Genomic DNA, 14,448 nt, shown 5'->3' with positions numbered 1-14,448 from the left:
AAAAAAACCATAGGAGCACTTAGGATTGTGGAAACCAAACTGACACTTCAAGTGCCTGTGTGAAAACTCTAGGATGCATAGTAGAAAGGAGCTTGAATTTTACTCAGGACCACCAGCAGCCATGCTCAGATTTTACACTACTATGCAGACATGTCTTATAAGTGCAAGAAAATGAGTGTTGAGCTCTACAGCTGCCTTACACATCCAGAGAGGCAGGCTTACTCTTCTTCTCTCCCACATGCCCTGGAGCCAGTACAAAATCCTGCTGGGGGAAACCTGAAATGAGGCCAAAACAGTCGTCAAATCCAACCCTAGCCAGTCTTCTCAGTCCTCTGGCATAACCTGGGAACCCCAAGCTGCTTTAATAACTAAGCACATTATTTTCTGAGAAGGTGACTGGTGTCAGTGCTGTTTACATTGCAGCTTTATCAGGGGCACATGCAGGTGTAACATACCACAGACAATCTGTCTATAATGTTGCAAAAGTAGTAAGCTCTTTCCACTTAGAACAGAAATGTACAAAAACATCGAAAGATATATAGATAATATATTAATCTCTCTTTCCCCAAAGCTACCGGGGTGCTTTGGATACTTTTCTCTGCTACTGAATAATTTTCCACACTCTTTTCCCTCATATTTCTAAGGTGAAAAAGCTTTTTTGTCTGCAAAGTAGCCCTCTCCACTGAGGCAGTTGAATAAATAGTGATATCCCCTGCCTGGCTGATGAACAGCACAGCACTGCAGACAGAGTTCAAACTGTATAATTATTGAGGACTCGTACAACAGTTCAGATTTCTAATAAATTAGGTGTGCATACACTTTACTTATAGATTCCCTCAGATCCCTTTGCCTTCACTCCGTGTCTTTGACACACTGGAGAAAAGTCTAGTACAGGGTGAATGCAAATGTATATGTAATGTCTCCAAATTCCATTCCTACTTACACAGGAACAGCTTTAGCTTTATAAAAATGTGATCCATTTAGATTGTCTATCTGCTTTTAACATTATTATTTTCAGTATAAATCTTTGGAAAGGTCACCAGGTGCCCCAATTTCCTAAGTGTTCCATTTTCATAATGACAGTCATGGAGAAATTAAGGTGCTCTGGTTTTTAAAACTGTTGGAAAGTCTTCTGCTGCCTTGGGTGGATCATTATTAAGCCTTTATGAAAGAGAAAAAGGATTGTCACAGGGAAGAGAGGCATTCTAAGGTGACAGCAAAGTAAAACAGTAATTTTGGTTTCCTGTTGAAAGTGCATCAAACTCTCCCTGATCATTTACTGTTATGTTTTCCTGCCATGTCAGGTTGCTCATATTCATATACATTTCAACAAAAATTCAGATTTAAATGAACAGTAATTTTATTCACTGTCAAGATAGATAGTTACAGCTGTCAAGAAAGCTATCAGATTTTATTCCACCTAATTTTTCCCTAAAGCTACTGTAGAAACTAAAACCAGAACACTGATCCAAAGCATCTTTTGATTTCCAGTGAAAATACTTTTGCTGGTTTTTTTTTTCCAAATTAGTGCTTAATTTATATCACACACACTGAGCCAAACTCTTGCTAGTTCTTCCCTGGCTTCATCTAAAAGGTGAGTGAATCTGAAGCAGAGAGCGAATGGTGCCAAGTGACGGATGGCGTCAGCCCTATTTTCCATAGCTAGTTCTGGCTCTGACTTCTGAAATTCCCACCACCAGGTGGGGACTTTCAGTACCTTCCTGCCCATGGTCAAATTCATAAAAATTAAAGCCAAAGGCATGTAAAGAAGAAAAAATGAGTTAGGAATATTAGGAATATTAAAAGCCTGAAAAGGATTACCTGTTTTGGAAACAGCAACAAGCTTTACTTCGCCATGGCTGATTTACATAACTTTTTGGATCACTACCATGCTTCTGTTTAGATGTCTTCATCAGAGCACTGAAGAAAAGCATCTGAGCCAAGCATAAACCCTAACATCTGGCATCCCAAAAATTAAAGTATTGTTGAAACTGTATACAACATCAAACCTCATTCTTCTCTTTGCCCTTTTTTTTTCTTTTGTATTTGTTTAACACTTTCCCTGGCAGTCAAGGACAATAATTATTACTTTTGTAGATTCCTCATTGAACCCCTTAAGTCAGTTCTTTCAGGTTGGTATGCTCTCAGTCCCCTTCTGCCAAACCCATGCTTTCATATCACTCTTGCTCAAGTCAAAGCCCAATGCAAAAGCAAAACAGACCAAAATGTGCCATTTCTTTTTTTTATTTTTTAGTTAGAGAACACAGCAATGATAATGTGTTAAATAGCAACGATGATTTTGAAATGCATAATAAACTATAAGGCCATGATTAAATAAAACAACATAGCTCCACTATGTTTCATTTGTGCACCTCATTTCTTAATTTCAGCTCTCGATTGGTCCTGCATGTCTGTTCTTCAGAGCTTTAAATGCTTTCTAAAGGGAATTTGATTAGATCCTCAAATTTCCAGACAGCTACTTTTTCATGTCCAGGAGTCCTGCAAGCAGATTATAAACTCTATAAACATGTTTCCTCAACTGAAAAAGAAAAAAACCCAAACAAGCAGATTGCCTCATAGCTCTTGCCCTGAAAGGGAGCAGTAGCATGCTGCTAGCTGCCAGTGCTATCTGCACAGGCTGCTTCATTAAAACCTTTCACCCTTCTGAGGGAGGGGGGGGGTAGGGGGTGGAACTGAACCTAAGAGATAAAAAGTCCCCAAGGACTGCACACAATTTAGTTCCCTAATGGGCTTTAATATGATTAAAATAATAAGCATCACACTGTGCTCAACAGTACTTCAACTAGTATAACTAGGGTATAGATCATTAAATATGTCTCCAATGCAAAATGTTTACATTTAAAACTGCAACAGCAAGTCTGGGACAGCACTACCATGTGGGTTAGACTTCTGTCAGTCGAAGTGTGCTAGTAAAGATGGGGACAGTTTACTGACATGGCCAAAGTCTGTCCAAAAATACAGCCCATGCCTTCCTCTGGAGAAAACCATGTGATGGAAAGGTTGGTCCCACCACTAAACATGAGTTTTCAACCAAGTTCTAAATCCTGAGTTTTTCATAATGCCACTCCCTAGATCCTTGCCCAACTACCAACAGGGCCATAGCCTCTGGCTCCTCTAAGGCAACAGCTGTCCCCTAGGCCAGAAGTCCAGGGCTGCTGGGAGAGTCTCACAGGTCAGCAGGGAGCAGTTTTCAGAAGGTACACCAAGTATTGGGAAGTATTACGAATGGAGAAGCAGCAAAACAGCAGCAGTCCCATGGCTCAGTGTAACTCTATAAGGCATTTGCATCTTGAACACTTAACAGAGATCTTAGGTTTCCATCCAGTAAAGTAGAAGTGCGAAATACCCTCTGAAGGCAATGACAATGGCCAGAGGAGAGAAATGGTGTTATAAATGAAGAATGACCAGATGTAAGATCTCACCAGGTGGGATATTGAGAGGAACACAGCACAAGTAATACACTGGCTGACATAATTGTCAACAGTTAATGGATTTTCCCTGTCTTTTTCAGTGCAAGAGGGATCTAGTAAAAGTAGTAAATCGCGTATTTAAAACAAACAGAAAAAGAGACTATTTCTTACATCTTGCACAATGAATATTACAACTGGATATGGTGGAGTTAAAAGTTTGCATGATGTCAAGAGACAGCTGGACAAATCAAGGAGGCAAAAACTGTATTAGTGACTCCCAAAGGCAAAGACTCTATCCCTGCCCAGGAGATCTCCAAGCCACAGCTTGTAGAGACTGGAAGAGCATTATGAGGGAGTATTTCTGAGCATGGTAATATTGTTAAATAATTATTAATGATAATTTTTTATACTGTTAATATGTTTCTAGCCCTTGCAGGCACTGCTGGAGGACACAGGGCTGGATAGACTTGATGACTGGCCTAACCCTTCTTCATATTTTATTTTGAGTACATTAGAAATTGAAACATGTAAAAGGTAAACTTGCAGATTAAAATATGGGGAAGATACAAGGGAGTATTTTGTTGTTGTTTAAAATACAGCCCATGATGGCTCTTCTGAAACTGATTTTCCATGGTTTCAATCATCTTGAGGTCAGCAAAATACACAACTCTTTTATAAGCAGTAAGTACTGTACATAATTTTCCCTAGATGACTGTGGCGGTGCAGGTGGCTCCAGCCACTCTTTCTCCTGAGAAGAACTCAGACAACTATGGCTGTGGGGGTCAGCAACCCAAGTTTAGCATGTAGCTTCAGTCATGGTGAGAACCCATGACTCGCTTGTTCTGCCTTTTGCATGTTTTCTCCCAATTGGTTAATGTTTTCCCCTCCCTGTTTCATGTATGAAGTTATGTATATTCATTTCCCTTCTTTAATATGTATCAGTTCTAGAAAGTTCTTTGTTCCTCGACGCCCCATTGGATCCTTCCCTGAGTCTCTCCTATGTGTTGTTCCCATTGGTTCTGTTCCTGTCAATCCCACCTCTTGTCCCTATCCCATTGGCTGAGATCCCTTTCCCCGCCTATTCTGTTCCCAGTATAAGATCCCTGGACCCTCCCACCAATTGGTCACTTCATCTCTGTCCTGGCAGTGGAATAAACCTGCGTGGAGCACAAAGGGAGAGTCCCCTGTCTTTACTCTTTGCCTTCACCTGCGTTCCTGCTAAACAGCAACAGAAGGGTACAGCCCCTTTTGGGTGAGGAGCTCTGCCCCTTTTTCATTGTGTGCTGGGCACTGAGTGCCGCCTTCCCGAGGGGTTTCAGCGTTGACCTCCGGGCTTCTTTGTGTCGGCATGCGAGGGGTAAAACCCCCTTCTGCCAGCCCCCAGTGGCTGAAAACCCCTCCAGATGACTGGCTCTCTGGAACATCCATGATTGCTTTTGACAATTCAGTGGTCTCTTTGGGAACAGAAACAATTTCTGACATACTAAGCTGTGTCTAACAAAAGGGCTCCCACGATTTTCTATCGTATGTCAATTCTTGACTTCTCTGGCAAACAGAGTTTGTCGATTAACAGCAAAATCATCCATAATACATGGAATGCACTGTGGTACATAGCATGAAATACTTGTTCTATAAAGTCACCATGAACAATACCATTTCATCAGATTACTTTGGTATCTCTGGTTACAGAAAAGTAATACGTGTCATGTTAAAAAAGCAAATGTGCGCACTGTTGTCAGGATATCACTGTGTTATGGAGACAGTAGGGTTTGCAGCCCACACATCAGACCTGTACTGACAATTAAATTCCAACTATCTTCTGTTTGTCATTTTGAGAATGGAGGCATAGATTTTAAATGTCTGAGTGTTACTTGAACTTAAGCAGAAGTCTATTTTCTGTACCAGAATTTGTTCCCCTGATTTATGGCATCGATTCAGGCCTCTGAGCCTTTCAAAACACCGGAATGTACTCTACGTTACACTTCAGATTATATAACTACATTGCCTGTAGCTGCATAAGCTTGGGGTTGATTTTTATAAATTTTCTTTCTTTCTATAATAGGAATGGGAAGGTTAATGGCATCTGAAACAGTTCAAGTTACTGCATTTCTGAGCTGAAATAATCTATACCTGGCCAGAACATGGTCTTTACACAGTCAATAACTTTTATGACAGCAGCTGTCTGTTGAGTCTGGAAGAAAGGAGCAGAGTATACTTGTCTGTAATTATCATTGAGCAGTACATTAAATAGAATGGGATGATTTTTCTGATTCCTATTGTTCCACTCTCATTCAGGAACATCTGAGTCTCCATTCTTACGTCAAAACGTTGCTGTAGGAATGATATGCACCACTGTCCCCTTGATGTGATGTGAATTGACTTTCTTCCATTTAAGAAAAATGAAGTCTAATGTAGGAAAGGGAACTAAACCAATTTCATCCATTGATGAACCTTTTAGGGTGTTTTATTCTTGGAAAAATTATGCTCATTTCTACAGAAGGCAAGAGATATGCAGAAAGCAATTGATAGTCCAAAAACAAAAGCTTTTTAAATTTTTTTCAGAGACTAGTTCTGTATCTTTGTTGGTGGTTTTTGTTTTTTTTTTTTACTACTCTTATAAACTTTCTGGAGAAGAAGCAATAGCTAACTTATTTGTGCCTACGTTAAAGAAAACACTAGTGTGAAAAAATAAATGGAACTTACAGTTTCTCCTTGAGTTGCAAAGTGCATTTTGCTTTTGCTGATCATACTTCAGGAAAACACATTTTCACTGGCTGTAGCAAACTCCCTCATTTCTAAAGGTGTGTGTTCAGTACTTTTTGTTTTAATCATTAACTGTATTGAGAAGTAGAGAAGAAGAGGAAGAGATATTATGATATTATTTTTACAGTAATTTTTCAGATTTGAGGTGAAAGCTGCTGACTTCTGAAACATTGTAAGCACTTCAAAAATTTTTTTTTCTCTCTAAAGATATACTTGAGAACAACTACCTAGAGTAAAGATTGACTGAGCTTCTGCTGAAGCATAAACAAAATAGCCGTCTTCAAAAATTAAATCAACTTTTGCTTTGGTGGATTGGAATTCACTGTTAATCTCAGTGGGATCTGGACTGCAAACATAACCTTTGTGAATCTGATATTGCACTCCTTGAAGACAGGGATGTTTGTCATACTTGGTAATTTTTCTGACATGCACCTATTTGTCTGTTTTTGTTTATCTTGCTCTTGATGTCTGTTCCCATTCTTCTTGCTCGTGATTCTTCGGTATGTGGTGTTACCTGTACTTGACAACTCCTAGAAAATTGTAATGTCTCACGTATTAATGATGTACAACATTTATAGAAAGAGATGGACAGAGCCACAAGGAAAAAGAAGGCTGTGTGGAGAGCAGACTGGCTGGTGTGACTGTGCAACTGTCATAAACCAATCAAGGCACACTGGAGCAGACAACCTTTGGAGCTCAGATGATGAGTGGCATTGTGCTGGATGCGGACCTCGGCAGCGAGTGACAAGGAATGGCATTCAGCAATTCATCAGCCACCAGACAGCAGAGACAGAGGCTGTGTGGCAAGTCTGTATGATCCACCATCTTTCATTGCTAAGAAAGAAAGGTGTTTCATGGTCTTGTTTTAAACTGTCATCAAAAAAGTGAGGTTTTCCCCATGTACACCTTTGAAAAGCTGAGGTATCTGCCCTGGCTCTCACGGCAGCTGTTTGCTGCTTCAAACAGAATCCTTGGGAGTGTCTCACTTCTGCAGCAGAATCACAACATTCGTACTACAGTGGTGGTCAGCAGAAGATTCTCACACCAAGATCATGCCTTAAAACCCTGGAGAGAAGCGCTGTTTGGGCTCTGAGTACAAAATGCTTAAAATTCATGACCCACTGGTGTGAGTCTCAGAGTGAGGGAAGAGCTATTTCAGTGCTTCAAATACACCACAAATATTCTAAAGCTATTTAAACCCCTCCAAAATGTTATATTTTTCTAAGGAAAGATCCATGTTTCCTGCTTGAAGTTTGGCTGGAAGAAACTGCCCTTCTAACAGCTTTCAGGACACGCCATCTCAATGTTCTCCACCACGGCTTCAGATGGGTTGCAAAAGCACTGGGGCAGGTCTCCCAAGATAGAAGGTCTTGGGTCTAAAGGAAATGACCCTGTAAGAGATCCCCAAGTTTTCTATACCCTGTAAGAAAAGCATAACCTGAATTTTAACCTTAATGTTGGATTTTATATATGTAAACTTTGAATTAAATATGTTAGACAATGTAACTCTTCATGGGATTCATTATTTAAAGAAAATTACACTAAATAAAACAGAGATATGAAGAAATAAATATTAAAATAAATTCCCACTCAAATGTATATTTACCTAGAGAGAGAAAGAAAGATGGCTTTCACATATGTGCATAACAAACCTGTACAATCTCTACCTGTGAGTATGTGTACGTGGATACACATACATATACATGTATGTGTCTATATATCTGAAACAGTTTGTTTCTAGTTCTTTTCAAGCAGAAGGTTTAACTTAAGTACATTGTCCTAGTATCAGCTAAGGCAAACTGGCAGCAGCTTCCACTTTCCTGGAAGTTGAGAGATGCCTGATGAACCTTTGTGGCCTCCGATGGGACAAGGCATTAGCAGCTCTTTGTGTTGCCAGCTTTCCTCTGATGGCTGAAAGTGGTTCTGGTTCTTATTAAGCAAATTCTGTGCAGCAGCTGTGGCAGGGATGTAATGAGGAAGTTTTGTTTATTATTGCACAGACACCTGAAGACAGAGGGCTGAACTCCTTCCATAAAGGAGCTCATTCTCACCATCTGGCCATCTCAGAGGTAAAGACACATGGATTACTGAGGAGTACTACAGGTATACTGTATTTAAAGTGCATCTTACCATTAAATGGAGTTTTGGTGCATGATTTGAGTTACAACTCACTGCAGTGAGACTTTTTAGACATGTTACTTGTTTTCATTTGAAGTATGTAAAGTGAGTAGGTAGCTGTTGGAATTTACACATAACAGATTGTTTTGTGCCTTCTTTGATGTTGATACCCTGTATAGACCTCTAACTAGCTATCAAAAATTTGCCTATTTGCCCAGTGGATTCTGCACAAAACTAAATATTTCTTAATTATGCACTTGTCTACCTTTTTATCATATTTCTAAAGCCTGTGTCATTCTCATGAGGTATGGTTTTCAAGATTTGGGTTAAAGAACAAGAGAACTGAAAATAAGTGGGTGGCAAGGCTGTCTTCCTGACATGCTTCACTGCCAGCAATGGACCATCTTAGGGAAAATAGTATTAGGATGCTACGGTCAACAGAAATACCTGGAAAGCAATAGCATATCAGAGTGCCCATTCCTTTTAGACACGTTTCATCACAGATGTTGCTAGTTATTGCTTTCAGCAGCAAAGCCACAGACATTTTGTAATAGAGTATATTTTTAACACTCCATGCTGCAGATAAACCTATAGAGCCTGCAATCTGCTAATGGAGTTTATATCCTGATTTTCAGTGATGTTGTGGCTCAGTGAGAACAGAACTTGTTGTTATTCTTTTAATTTTTTTCTCTGCATTTCTACTATAGTAGCAAAACAAATGCAACAGCTGGAAGAATAACTATATTTCAAATAAAATAGTGCATTTAATAAAGGCAAAGAGGTGAAATTAGTTTCTGGAGAAGACATACTTAAATCATGGCAATATCAGGAACCAAAGTATTTTTCATCTCGATCTCTGACAATCTCAGATATGAATCAGGTGGTGAACTGAGATACTGACCTGTAAACCACTGCCCCAGTTAAAAGTAGTAAAGCAGAATGTTTAGGATCCAACTACACTAGACATCTCCTGAGGCCCCTTCCAGCCTGAATTATCCCACGGGGAGAGGAAGGCCATGTCACTGCCTTGCTGGCACACAAACAAACACGGGTGATGTGCATGTGCAGGAAGGACAGGGATGACTCATGGGGCACAGCTCTGCACTGCAGTGTGACTAGAAACTACTTTGACTCGAGAAGAAAAACATAATAATCAAAGATTTATTGAGTAGCTCTTACCTTTGTTTTAAGATCATATTACAATGTCATTCACTATTGTAATTATGATTACCTTGACATTCCCTAGACCCAAATCTCAGTATTTCGAAATGAAAACAGCTTCCCAAATAATGCTTGCAAATATCATTCCTACAGGAGTTTTTAAAGTGTCTGAATGAAAAAAAAAAAACAGAAAAATAGTAATTCCAAGAGTCTATCTTCAGTGTCTTGGTAATGTTCCTTAAAATATCTCTACACCCTCTGTGTAAGTGGAAATGGCACTCTTGGCATTAAAGTTTCTTCTTTATTTCAGAGTAGTGAAGGGAAAGAGAGACCAATAAGCCTTGAAAAGACTTTTGCAATTGTTTGTAACAAATGCAGGAAATGTGAGGGGAATGGAAGTCGTTCTGCTATGTGCCTTAATAGCAAAGTCCTCTTTATCCATAACCTTTTCCACGCAGTTAGTAATTAGCAGTTTATTATGCTGAGAACAAATTTCTTCTTTCTGACTTTCAACCAGCCTAATTAAACCCAGTCATTAATGTAAAGACTCTGTATGAAAGAGACACTTCATACCTGATCAAATAATCATTTTGGAAGGTGCTGATCCTCTTATAACTATTCAGTATATTTTTCAGTTGACTGGAGATGTGGCAATGGCACAGCATATTAACAAAATAATGGAGATGAATGGCTATGAAATTTAAAATTATATTTCTGCTCTGTTGCTTCAATGAAAACTATGTAAAAACTGTCTTGCAGTGATGACAGGAAATATTTGTAAAATTAGCATGCAACTTTCATTGCTTGCAATGGAGGTCTTAAGTTTTTGATGGAAAAAAAGTTCTTTTGAAATTTCCCAGTACACCAGTAAACACTGCAATGGGTGTTATCACTGTATATGCTAAATCACTCATGACTGCACAACTGCAGCCATTATGCTCATTTTTCTGAAAAGATTATGACTAATAGATCCTTTTGTTTTCTGCATGTCCCTATGGATAGATTTAACTAGATTGTTCATTGCAGTGTTTTCTATGTATCCAAACTGGTTTGCTGCCAGGAGAGAGGACTGGGCAGTGAGGAGATTCTCCATGTCAGTTACCCTGTCAGAAATGGGACCCCAGGATGGCTACAGCAGGCTGAAAGGGGGCAAGAATTAACACTGAGTTTTTTCTGGGGCTTCAGCTTGGTCAGGTCACATAATTGAGACTCTGACTGAAATAGAAAGACTTAACATCTGGTGAAATTAGATGGAAATATGATTGTCCAAGGAGGGTGACACTGGCCAAGGTCTGTGTATAGGAAAGGACTACCACTCCTTTCAGAGCTTCTGCACAAACAGGGGTGGCCGCAAGCCTGACCCTCCGTACAGCCACAGGGATTTCTCCAGGCATCTCCTGGGGTGCACACTATCCAGAAAGGGAGGAAAATAGGAGAAAAAAGGTAGGATCTGTATATTCAGAGAGAAGTGTCCTATGAAGAACTACTCTGAAATACCTTTTAAGTATTATACTTAGTATATCCCTGCAGCAGATTGTCATGTTTTATGGCTCCCAGCTTCCAGACATGAAAGGTTGTGCTGTTTGCATACATCCTGCCTTTAGAATAAGATTCTGGTAGCTAAGGTATTGCCATACTCTTTTATAAGTAGGTTTTTTGATCTTTCAAACTAATGAAAAAACTCACACAAGCAAAGAGAATGATACATAGGTTGAGACACTGTGTGTATCTTTGATAGGGAAAAAAGCTGAATGCTCAAGCATATTGAAAACCAACCAAAAACCTAAAGAAGAATGTTATCTTTATGCTTCAGACATTAACAAATACCAGTCAGTAGGAACTGCGAAAGTATTTTCCTTCTGAGCAAATAAAATACCCATTTTGTGAACTTTATTATTAGACTATCACATGAAACATCTGTTACTGATCACTGTCACACCTGATGGTACTAGATGCAAAGGCCGTGGGGTTAGATCCTGAATGGTTACACCTAGTTTCATACTTTTTGGTAAAAGAAAAACAACTGCATTGCATGAAACAATGTAAGAAAAACAATCCCTTGACTTTATTTTTGACAAATGATTGGGTTTTTTTTTATTCAGTAAAGTAACAGGGAGCAAACTCATGAGGGATTTTTTAGGCTTTCTGCCCATTGTCTGCTCATATCAAGGGCAACACAAGTCCCAACCAGCAATATGTTGTCAGCTCTGCATGTGTCCAGTCTAGAATAATCCTTTGTATTGGGATGTAGAAGTAGTGTAGATGTAGTGGGAAAGGATCCGAGTAAGCATTGCTTAGGGAAGGCAAACGGAATATACAAAAGGTGAGCACTCACCAAAAGTAAAGATGACAAATCTCTATTTTGTTTGAAGCATCCCCAGCACCACTGAAATTAAGGAAGGGGTGACTGGAAGAGCATAAAAGAGCAGGCTATAACCTGCTCAGTGTTCCTGAAAACACAGGACCTTAGGACATCCACTTCTTATACGAGGAGTCCAGATTTGCATGTGCCCCATGGCACCACGCTGGTTTCACATTCATGCCAACTCAGGGACCATTTGCTACTTTGTGATTAGATCTGTGCCTCTGCAAAAGTTTCTGTTCTGCACATGAAAAATATTAACTTTTTTGGTTTTTTTGGTAGGGGAGGATGAAGACAACATGATATTTAAAAATAAAATCAGAAAAATTCATAGAATGATAGAATATTTAAGGTTGGAAAAGACCTCTAAGGTCATTGCTTTTGACCCTTAACCAGTACCACTGTGTTCTCCACTAAACTGTGTCCCCAGATGTCACATCCACATGTTTTTTGTACACTTCCAAGGATGGTGACACCATGACTTCCCTGGGAAGCTTTTTCCAATGCCTGGCCACTGTTCAGTGAAGAAATTTTTTCTATATCCAATCTAAATCTCCCCTGGAACAACTTAAGGCCATTTCTTCTCACCCTGTCACTTACTACCTAGGAGAAAAGACGTCCCCCACCATGTTTCAACCTTCTTTCAGGTATTTGTAGAGAGCAATATGGTCCCCCTGAGCCTTCTTTTCTTCAGGCTAACCAGCTGCAGCCTTCTCATAAGACTTGCTCTCTAACTCTATTCTATTCTATTCTATTCTATTCTATTCTATTCTATTCTATTCTATTCTATTTTATTCTTCACAAAACTTCGTTTGGATAGCATTTTCATAGAATTTATTTTGATAGAATGAATGATCTGTTAGAAAATTCCATATATGAGTGGGTATTTATGCCACAAATCATGAAAATTTGATGGCAAAAGTAGTTAAAATCCTGTTGAAGATTCATGCTGAAACGATGTGTGGCCAAGGATATCAGTGTGAATGGCTTGTAGCAGCGTTGCCATGTACTACATTGTTTACAGATCAAACACTGCTAGAAAAGAGCACCTAATCTTGGGTTCATACAAGTAAATGTTAAGTTTCTGCTCATTTAAATAGCAAATGTTCCCAAAGAAACATCTTAAAAAGCATTGTGCCTTCACATTGCCCCAGTTCATTCTACTTAGAATCCAATAACAGTTGATAGTTCCCACCAAGGTTATGATGTGAAACAAGCAGTGAAAAATGAGATTTTGAATGATAATGAGCAGTTTTGCAGTCTTATCTTCATGAGCTACACCCTACCTGGGTTTCTACACTTTAAGATAGTAATGCACCTTCTTTGTAGAATGAGTACCTTCACCCTTCCTGTGGTTCATGTGAATAAAGGGTATTATTTAAACAATTTGTGATGCTATTCCCATTGTTCAGGCTCTCGAGTGCCTTATAATTTTATCATAATCTTCTCTGGCTCTTGTATTGCACTTTCTGTTATCTGTGGATGAGATCAGATCCCCTGTTGGAGCTGTAGCTTGCTGGCTTTCATCATCAGCAGATTACAGCTTTCAGGACTTGTGGGTGTGCGCTGCTGGAAGTTATCCACTGGTCACACCTTCAGTTTTTAAAACTTCTGAATGTGAAATAGTCACTGCAGCCTCTGTCTAGAAAGCTCACCATCTTCTTCTCATAAGGGTGTCAGCAGCAGTGGGGAGGAGTTGCCCTCTAGAGCTGTTACTCCTCCATACTGACTATTGCAACCAAAGAGAGCCCTTTTGATCTGATTACATATCTGCATTTTCAGTGGTCACAGACAAGTGAGATGAACTTTGCCCCAAAGGCTATTTGATTTGAAATATGCTGTTTGGCTCCATTGATCATGGCTCATATTTATGTTCATAATTAAATACACCTCACAGACTTGGATTTCTAGAGTGAATAGCCTGCCTTAAAATATGATAGTAAATTTCTTCCATATTTTACTATTTATTTTCAATCTACTCTTTCTTTTTTCCCCTCCCTAACACTTCTACCATCCTGGGTTTTGGAATATTCATACACAAAACACAAAAGTAGAGTAAAACTGTCAAGGCTAATTAATTGGAAAATTAAGAGAAGAATTTCCTGGATCACCCATGAAATACTATTTTCTCATTTCTAGTCACACTTCCTCTTAGATAATACTGCCTAGAGACAGTCGAGTGCATAGATATTATGAGGAAACAGCTTCATGAGATAGTTCTAGCAGTGCAGATCCTATTCAAAGTCCACTACTTATGTCACAAGGCTGAAGTAGAAACTAAGAATGTGTCCCAGAAGACATCCTCAGCAAAATGAAACCAGGGAAAAGTGACTAGAAAGTGAAGCTTCTGATGAGCTCAATTAAAAGACTACTTCAAATTTGCAAAACTTATCTCCCTGGCCAGTATAGCTAATGGAGAGAAACAGCTTCAGCCAGAGGGCAATTCAGAGCATGAGAATCCAGATTCTCACTCAGCAGAGGTTTCTCAGGCTAAAAGACAGCCAGTAATTTTTAGTAACAAAAATCATCTGGAACACCTCTTCTCATGAGAGAGAAAAAAGTTTCAGCACTTGTTCCTGCTGTGCCTCCTAAACTGAGTGGGACTTGCTCCGA

The sequence above is a fragment of the Aphelocoma coerulescens genome, chromosome 1 (genome assembly GCF_041296385.1).
Source record: "Aphelocoma coerulescens isolate FSJ_1873_10779 chromosome 1, UR_Acoe_1.0, whole genome shotgun sequence".
In the NCBI taxonomy this organism is placed as follows: Eukaryota; Metazoa; Chordata; class Aves; order Passeriformes; family Corvidae; genus Aphelocoma; species Aphelocoma coerulescens.
Note: the sequence above shows the minus strand (reverse complement) of the source record.